General features: G+C 45.4%; 1 pseudogene; it reads left to right on the top strand.

The window, feature by feature from the left end:
- The first annotated feature begins 6,278 nt into the window (after positions 1–6,278).
- Positions 6,279–6,396, top strand: LOC126471799 (5S ribosomal RNA; annotated as a pseudogene).
- Positions 6,397–9,620: the final 3,224 nt, after the last annotated feature.

Below are 9,620 nucleotides of genomic sequence, written 5' to 3'. Positions count from 1 at the left end.
ACTCTCTGAAGAATTTGAGGTCAGCATAGTGTTGAAGAGAGTGATACGAAGCGTGGAGATTGGCACTCTGTTTAACCGTATCAACCAAAATCTAGCATATGCCGATGATGTTTGTGTCCTGTCTATAAGACTGAAAGAGTTGGGAGGATTTGGCAGAATAGAAAAGGAGGCAGAACTTTAGGGACTCCGAGTAAACAACACCAAAACACAGTATCTCGTTGCAGTCAAGAAAAATACTCTTGTTAAAGTAAAATATATTAAGCTGAATGGTGGCAATTGTGAGAGATGTGAGAAATTCCAATACCAGGGAGTGCTGGTTATGGAGAATAACAGTAAAAGAGAAGAAATTAAAGCAATGATTGCTGTGGGAGATAGAGCTTACTGGGTTGTGATTAAGATCTTTCAGTCACGTAGCATGAGCAGAAAATCGAAGGGGAACGGTCATAAGGCCGGCGGTAATGTATGGCTCAGAAACATGGACAACGTTGGTAATATACACATCAAAAAAAGTTTTGCATCACCCCCGTTCCCAGGACTCCTGAAGATTGATGTTGACTGGCGATATTGTATCACAGACACAGTCCCTTTGACTGTTCAGACATGTCACTAACCACTAACCCCGCTCAAAGATGTAAACAATCATGCATGAGCAGCACCTATTAGACAAGGGGGGGGGGGGGGGGGGTGACAGCCGATCAGTTCCAGTCATTCCACCAGGAGGAATGCTTTCTGCAGTTCGCCTAGACGGTCAGTATCGCTGTTCGATCGCGTCCGCGATGTTACTTTGTGCCAGAAACGGCTCTCAACAAGGGAAGTGTCCAGGCGTATCGGAGTAAACCAAAGCGATGTTGTTCAGACAAGGAGATACATAGAGGCAGGAACTGTCGATGACATGCCTCGCTCAGGCTGCCCAAGGGCTACTACTGCAGTGGATGACCTCTACCTACAGATTATGGCTTGGAGGAAACCTGACAGCAACGACACCATGTTAAATAATGCCACAGGACGTCGTGTTACGACTCAAATTGTGCTCAATAGGCTGCATGATGTGCAACTTCACTCCCGACATCCATGGCGAATTCCATCTTTTCAACCACGACACCATGCAGCACGGTACAGATGGACCCGACAACATGCCGAATGGACCACTCAGGATTGGCATCACGTTCTCTTCAGCGATGAGTGTCGCATAGGCCTTCAACCAGACAATCATCGGAGACGTGTTTGGAATCAACCCGGTCACGCTGAACGCCTTAGACACACTGTCCAGCGAGTGTAGTAAGGTGGAGGTTCCCTGCTGTTTTGGGGTGGCGTTATATGGAGCTGACGTTCGCCGACGGTGGTCATGGAAGGTGCCGTAACGGCTGTACGATACGTGAATGCCATCCTCCGACCGACAGTGCAACCATATCAGCAGCATATTGGCGAGGCATTCATCTTCATTGACGACAATTCGCAGCCCTATCGTGCACGAGAATGGAATAGAAGGGAGAACCGATAGAGGTACTCAAGGTACCCTCCGCCACACACCGTCAGGTGGCTTGCGGAGTATGGATGTAGATGTAGATGTAGAATGACTTTCTTCAGGATGACGACATCGCTCGATTAGAGTTGTCAGCATGTTCTGCAGATATTAACCTTATCGAACATGCCTGGGATAGAGTGAAAAGGGCTGTTTATGGACGACATGACCCACCAATCACTCTGAGGTATCTACGCCGAATCGCCGTTGAGGAGTGGGACAATCTGGACCAACAGTGCCTTGATGAACCTGTGGATAGTATACCACGACGAATACAGGTATGCATCAATGCAACAGGACGTGCTGCTGGGTATTAGAGGTACCGGTGTGTACAGCAATCTCGACCACCACCTCTGAAGGTCTCGCTGTACGGTGGTACAACATGCAATGTGTGGTTTTCATGAGCAATAAAAAGGGCGGAAATGATGTTTATGTTGATCTCTATTCCAATTTTCTGTACGGGTTCCGGAACGCTGGGAACCGAGGTGATATAAAACTTTTTTTGAGGTGTATAGAAGAGGATTTCTGAAGAAGATGGGGGAGGAAAACGTTAAGAAAGATTTTTGGAACTGTGATTCAGGCGGGGCAGTGGAGAATATGGAGAAACGAGGAATTGGGACAACCGTACAGTAGTGCTGACTTAGTTACGGAAATCAAGTACATCAGAATGAGATGGCTGGGCCATGTAGAGCTAATGCCGGTGGATATATCTGTCAAGAAGGTCTTCAAAGGAAACCCAGGTGGCAGAAAGAGCAGGGAGAGACCCCGGAAACGAAGGCTAGAGGACGTGGAAAATGATCTGGGAAAGATGGGAGTAAGAAGATGGAGGAAACGAGCAGAAGATTGTCAAGACTGGGCTATGATCGTCACAGAGGCCAAGGCCCTACATGGGCTGTAGCGCCAAGGAGTAGGTACGTATGTACGTTTATTTTTATAGAGGAGATTTTCGTTATCCAAAAATGTAATTCTTGAGCATAAAACGTATTCCATAATTCTACAACAGATTGGCGTCAACGATATAGACTTATAATTATGTGCATCTGTTCTACGATTCTTCTTGGAAACGGAAATGACGTGCACTTGTTTCCAATCTCTAGGTAACCTTAGTTGCTCCCGAAATCTCAGTATCTGCCATTTCGCCGTTAGTGCGATGACTGCAACCATTTTCGAAGACCAAATTCATTATTTTGGCCTTCTATCCCTTATCTTCACCTTCGGTGTCCGTATAATCACTTAGTGACTAAATAGATGGTTTCGATCAGCTTACTGATTTTGCGTAAGACGAATACCTCTTAGGGTTTTTAACCAGTTTCGTTAGCAAAATTTTACTTTCAGAGTCACTGAACGCTTCTCACATTGCTCTTCTTAAACTCATTTCTGCTTCGTTCACCTTTAGTTTGTCAACTAAGTTTAGACTTCTCGTGAATCTGTGATGAAGCTCTTTTTGTTTACGTAGCACATTTCTAACGCGGCTACTAAGCTACGGTGGGTCTTTTCTATCCCTTAAGTCCTGTCTTAGAGCATACATGTCTTAGCAATATTGAACGATTCTTTTCAATTTTTTCCCATTTGTGCTACACGTCGTTGTCCTCAGCACTGAATATTTGTTGTTGACTGCTCAGATATTCTCCAATTTGTACCCGGTTTCTCTAGCTAAGCAAAAGTATTTATACCTTTCTTAACACTGATTTCCATACCCGTAGTCGTAGTTGCTACCATAGCCTTACAACCACAGACACATTCCTCTACGGTAACTGATTCGATAAGTTCAGGTCTGATTGCACCTAGGTAGTCTAAGACGTATCCTTCTCGAGTTGGTTCTCTAATTATCTGCTCGAAGCAAATTTCGTACAAGACATTGAGAATAATATCGCACGAATCCCTGACTCCGCAACTTTTCATATGTCTGTGTCAGAGGTGAGAAAAGCTATCTAAGTGTGTGTGTGGAGGGGGGGGGGAGGGAGAGGGGGTTCGTACGTACTAAAAAACAAATAATGCTTATGGATCTATACGACCCGCACTCGGATATGCATTCTTCTTAACGAAGAGCTGGTGACCTTACATTTTATCTGTAGCCCCGATCGTTTAATAAGCATGTACCTGCCCACAAAGGACTGTTTCTTAATCATGCTGGACAGTTCGTCGTCGACAGTTATTTCCTCTTCTAATCTTTGATCTGTGATTTAATGTTGCTTGTACACTGTTTATTCGATACATCTTCCAGAGACAAATATCGTTAGTGTGGCAACGGGCCTGTGAGGAACATGTAAGTTGTAAGCGGTAAACAAAAAAATGGTTCACGTGGCTCTGAGCACTATGGGACTTAACTTCTGAGGTCATCAGTCCCCTATAACTTAGAACTACTTAAACCTAACTAGCCTAAGGACATCACACACATCCATGCCCGAAGCAGGATTCGAACCTGCGACCGTAGCGGCCGCACGGTTCCAGACTGTAGCGCCTAGAAAAGCTCGGCCGGCAGCGGTAAACATCACTGCAAGTCTCCACGAAGAGATATTATAACATACAGTTTGCAGTTGTTGGAATCCTAAATCACACACCAGAGCGTACTTCAATTGCTGGTAGAAAGTAACGCCGCGTTCTCTGTAACCTTCCACCTGGATGCTAGATCCCACCTTCCATTTCCTAATAACATAGAATATTTGGCGTATCGACATTTTCTTTACTGTTGAGGTGAAGGTACTTCGATGTAATCTGCTGCGTAGGATCGTACAACCGTGTACTACTTGCCAGGTTTTGTCGCGAACTCTTTGTTCACAATATTGACGTTAACGCAACACCATTAGCTGACTTCATAACTGTGATCACTAACGGCAGATTTCATTTCCAAATTTACCATACGTAAATATGCGTGTATGGTTATATCACGGGATGTTTTTTAACGGTCCTTTGTGTTGAAACAAATGGCTTGTTGCCTTCTTCCGTCAGAAAAAACATCATTTGAAATATTTTTGGGTGTGTCTTAAGCACTCGAGTTACAGTAAATGAATAAATTTGAAGCGCTAGAAATACAAATATAGAAAATAGAAATCAGCTAGTTGCGAATGACTGAATGAAGAGTAAATTGCTTGAGCAAGAGCTATATGATTATTGTGACAAAAAACCGCTGCATATCGCAGCAGAAGTGATAAAAAACAGGCTGAGTCAACACTCATTTAATTTAAAATACGTACTGAAGGAAAAGTTTCAGGCAAAGATTTTCTTTAGAAGAAGGTGAAGGTGACTTTTTGTCACTCATATACTATAGTAACATTTGATACCCAGAAATTAAAACAAGGAACCTCATACTCACAGGTACAGTATGAATCTGAATTTCGCCGACAAAACTTGCGAAGTTGTTTAGGCACGTTTATCTAGTATTTTGGTGTAAGGGAACCATGGTATCCAGTGACTTGGTACGGAGTTGCAATATAATTGTGAGCTATTCGTTTCGTTATTCCAGTGACTGTTGTTTCTGTAAAAATACAAAAGCGTGTAACATACAATCACCAAAACGTAAAACACGAAACAGCGAGTAATGCAACAATCCCCAGACAGATGCACAAGCGCCGGCCGAAGTGACCGTGCGGTTAAAGGCGCTGCAGTCTGGAACCGCAAGACCGCTACGGTCGCAGGTTCGAATCCTGCCTCGGGCATGGATGTTTGTGATGTCCTTAGGTTAGTTAGGTTCAACTAGTTCTAAGTTCTAGGGGACTAATGACCTCAGCAGTTGAGTTCCATAGTGCTCAGAGCCATTTGAACAGATGCACAAGTTTGTGATGTTGTTGGCCCCGCTGCGAGAACAGGTGAGCATGGCGCCGTTCTGCCGCTCTTACATTGAATTCGGTGAAACTCTACACCAGGTGCTCGTCGGCCACTTCTTCCACATAGCTGTGTATCAGATCGTCGTCATTTACAACGATGTGCTGATATTTTCGGTGTAATACGGGTATAAAGATAAATGGGATAAGAAATAAAACAAAACGTCACCGGGGACCTCAGATCTCTTTTACCAAAATACTCAGAAATGATCGGTGAATACACTAATACATTTTATAAATGGAGACCAGATTAGTTACGTATACTAAGAAAAGCAGCGTCCTCAATTTTACACCATCCCTACCAAATTCAAACCTATGCCCTGAATGTGCGAAATGTGTTGTTGGTATCAGAAACTGCCTGTACCAAGAGTAAGAGCATTAACACCCATCAGTGCGAAAATCTTATTTCCAGTTTCTGCAACTACTTGGCTCAGTACACAGACTATTCTTCCTCAGTAATCGTCCTTCTGATTACGGTTTTAGCAGTTCATAGTAAACAAGGTTTCTGTATTTCTGAGAGGCCGAGTCAAATGAAAAGCCTAAATACTTTTTAACTCGAAAATTATTCATTGTACCCTAGCGGGACGAATTGTGTCAATTTACCATAAAATCTCCATTACGCTCAACGCAAGCTCTCCAGCGCTTACAAAACACATGAACTCCATAGCAAAGAATTCGTATTGGAGTACGTCTTCACGAGAAGGAGTCGCCAGCCTACCGAATATGTAAGCGCTCCATACTTACTGGTGGCGACTGGGGAAGGTTTGGTGATTGTTATGAGAGTGGAAGACGTTCAGATATCAGGTCTGTAATTATCGCAGCAGTTGCAGGGGCATGGTATTATGTTTCAACAAAGATCCAGCAGACAGCAGTATACATTGACAGAAAAAACATCGCAGCATCAGAAAATAATTAATGTATAGTAAGAAAATTTTGGCAACGGCCTTGCCGCAGTGGATACACCGGTTCCCGTGAGATCACCGAAGTTAAGCGCTGTCGGGCGTGGTCGGCACTTGGGTGGGTGACCATCCGGGCCGCCATGCGCTGTTGCCGTTTTCGGGGTGCACTCAGCCTCGTGATGCCAATTGAGGAGCTACTCGACCGAAGAGTAGCGGCTCCGGTCAAAGAAAACCATCGTAACGACCGAGTGAGTGGTGTGCTGACCACACGCCCCTCCTATCCCCATCCTCAGCTGAGAGGATGACACGGCGGTCGGATGGTCCCGATGGGCCACTTGTGGCCTGCAGACGGAGTGCTGCTAAGAAAATTTTGGGAATACATTTGTCTAGGTGACATATTTAAGTGGTTAACATTGCAAGATCGCAGGTTAATGTAAGAGCGAGATAATCCACTGCAAATGTGAAACGCTGATACATTAATAACCGGTGTAGCCACCACAATGTTGAATGCAAGGATGCGAACCTGCATGTACTGTGTTGCACAGGTGCCGGATGTCAGTTTGAGGCCTGTTGCCGTCGGTCAGTACGGGGACGGTTAATGGTGGAGTTGTCGTCCGATGGTGTCCCACGTGTGCTCGATTAGAGACAGTTCTGGTAATAAAACACGACAAGTCAACATGTCGACACTCAGTACAGCATGTTGGGTACAACAGCGGGACGTGCGCGAGCGTTATCCTGTTGGAAAACACCTCCTGGACTGCTATTCGTGAGCGGCAGCACAACACGTCTAATCACCAGACAGATCGCACCCCAGACCATAACTCCAGGTGTAGGTCCAGTGCACCTAACACGCAGACAGGTTGGCTGCATTCCCTCTAGTGGTCTCTGTGGTGTCACCGCCAGACACCACACTTGCTAGGTGGTAGCCTTTAAATTGGCCGCGGTCCGTTAGTATACGTCGGACCCGCTTGTCGCCACTATCAGTGATTGCAGACCGAGCGCCGCCACACGGCAGGTCTAGAGAGACTTCCTAGCACTCGCCCCAGTTGTACAGCCGACTTCGCTAGCGATGGTTCACTGACAAAATACGCTCTCATTTGCCGAGACGATAGTCAGCATAGCCTTCAGCTACGTCATTTGCTACGACCTAGCAAGGCGCCATTGCCAGTTACTATTGATGCTGTAAAACATGTACCGTCAAGAGCGATGTTCACCAATTATGGATTAAAGTTAAGTATTCCAGCAGCTACGTACGTTTTTTGTTAGTCTCATTTCCTTCACCTGTTCCAGACCACACGCCAGCCTGCGTGAGCTAAAACGCGTGCCTTTCGGCTTCCTCTCATAGTGGGTTGGCTGTCTTGCCAATCCACAACAGTCTCCTTCTAGCCAACACTCGGCCATCATTGGCACCGAGGAGAAGCAACTTTCATCAGAAAAACTAACCCTGCCCTTCAAAGAACTCTCGCTTGATGGAAGTGAAGTCTCAAATGGAGTTCGTTTTGGGTCAGTGGAATACACGCTACAGGCCGTCTGGCTCGGAGCTGTCCTTCAAGTAACATTTTTGTAATAGTTCGTTGTATCACTGTGGTGTCAACTGCCTCACATATTGTTCAAAAATGGTTCAAATGGCTCTGAGCACTATGGGACTTAACTTCTGAGGTCATCAGTCCCCTAGAACTTAGAACTACTTAAACATAACTAACCTAAGGACAGCCGACCAGAGTGGCCGAGCGGTTCTAGGCGCTACCGTCTGGAACCGCGCGACTGCTACAGTCGCAGGTTCGAATCCTACCTCGGGCATGGAGTGTGTGATGTCTTTAGGTTAGTTAGGTTTAAGTAGTTCTAAGTTCTAGGGGACTGATGACCTCAGCAGTTAAGTCCCATAGTGCTCAGAGCCATTTGAACCTTTTTTAACCTAAGGACATCACACACATCCATGCCCGAGGCAGGATTCGGTCGCTCGGTTCCAGACTGTAGCGCCTAGAACCACTGTGCCACTCCGGCCGGCCACATATTGTTGTTGCAGATGCAGTACCATGCGCCACAGTTATATGCCGAACACGATGGTCCTCTCTCTCGGTAGTTCGACGTAACCTTCCGGAGCCTGGTCCGACTTCTTGCGACCAGACATTCTCGCCATGTACAGTGGCTCCCTTCCAGCCAAGTCTTTCTGCAATATAGCACACAGATCATCCAGCTTCTTGTAGCCTTATTATACGACCTTGTTCAAACTCAGTGAGGTGTTAATAATGCCATCTTTGTCGTCTTAAAGACATTCTTGACTAACATCAATTCACGACGTCCATTCTCAATACCAACTAACGCTTACGTCCGTTACAGCGTGTATTTCGAGCAAACCTGATTTGCTTTCTCATTGCGCCTTTCTTATGAGATTGGCGTGGAATTCGAACAGATATCATCTTTCAGATGTAGAAACACGCCTGCCAACTTCCGGTTAAGTCGCACAACTCCTTCTTGGTGATATTTTTCCGTCAGCATACGTCTTTTCGCTTTCTTTGCAGGCCGGAAATGGTTCTATAGGAGCTCTCAACATGATGTAGGGTCCGAAAATGACATGATTTTCGTCCCAGAAGAGGACTAGCAGGACTTTACCGGCCCATGACTCTGTCTGCAGCTTGTTTGGATTGGGTGATGAATAAGAATCCCATACATTAGTCTCCTTCTTCGTTTCTCGCTAGTTATTGTGGAGCCAGGTATCATCTCCAACCGGAGACCTTCTGCTGTAACAGATAAAGATCAACATATTGAACCTTCATTCTGAGACGTATCTAGATTGGTCTCGCACCGCAGAACGCAACGCAGAAATCAAATGACCGAACGCTACTCGCCCTGGGGAAAGTTTATTGTGTAGCGGGCATCTTCATACTGCTCCTGTGCTGGTGTTTGTGCAGCTGCACGGTGCTGCCATCTAGTGAACATGCGGCTTACTCTCAGGAATATTCTCACCAGCTTAAAGGCTACACCACTTTACACTTTTTTAAAACTGCAAATGTACAATTTTTATTGCCTATACAGCGCGAACCCGTGCTTCACCTAAAAAGTTTCTGAGAGTATTTAGAGATTTTTGTGTGTATTTCGGTATTAAGGACGCTTACTTCCTGCTGGCTCGTGTAGAGCCGCTTCATGTCGTTTGTGTTCTTCCCACATTGCTCTTTGTGTATGTATTGCAATAAAATTATCTCCAGAATAGTCCAGGCATCGAGGTTATACGCTGTGTGTCTTGCTAAGAGCCAAATTCGTCCCATTCACTAATAGTACTTGCCGCTGACAGTCGTATTGCTCCATCTTACTCTTCGCACTCCAGCTTGCATTCACTGTTTGGCTCTATCTCGAGTTTGTTTTCCAGGGAGCGTTACT

Source organism: Schistocerca serialis, chromosome 3, assembly GCF_023864345.2.
Source record: "Schistocerca serialis cubense isolate TAMUIC-IGC-003099 chromosome 3, iqSchSeri2.2, whole genome shotgun sequence".
In the NCBI taxonomy this organism is placed as follows: Eukaryota; Metazoa; Arthropoda; class Insecta; order Orthoptera; family Acrididae; genus Schistocerca; species Schistocerca serialis.
This window is presented reverse-complemented; position numbering and strand designations above follow the sequence as displayed.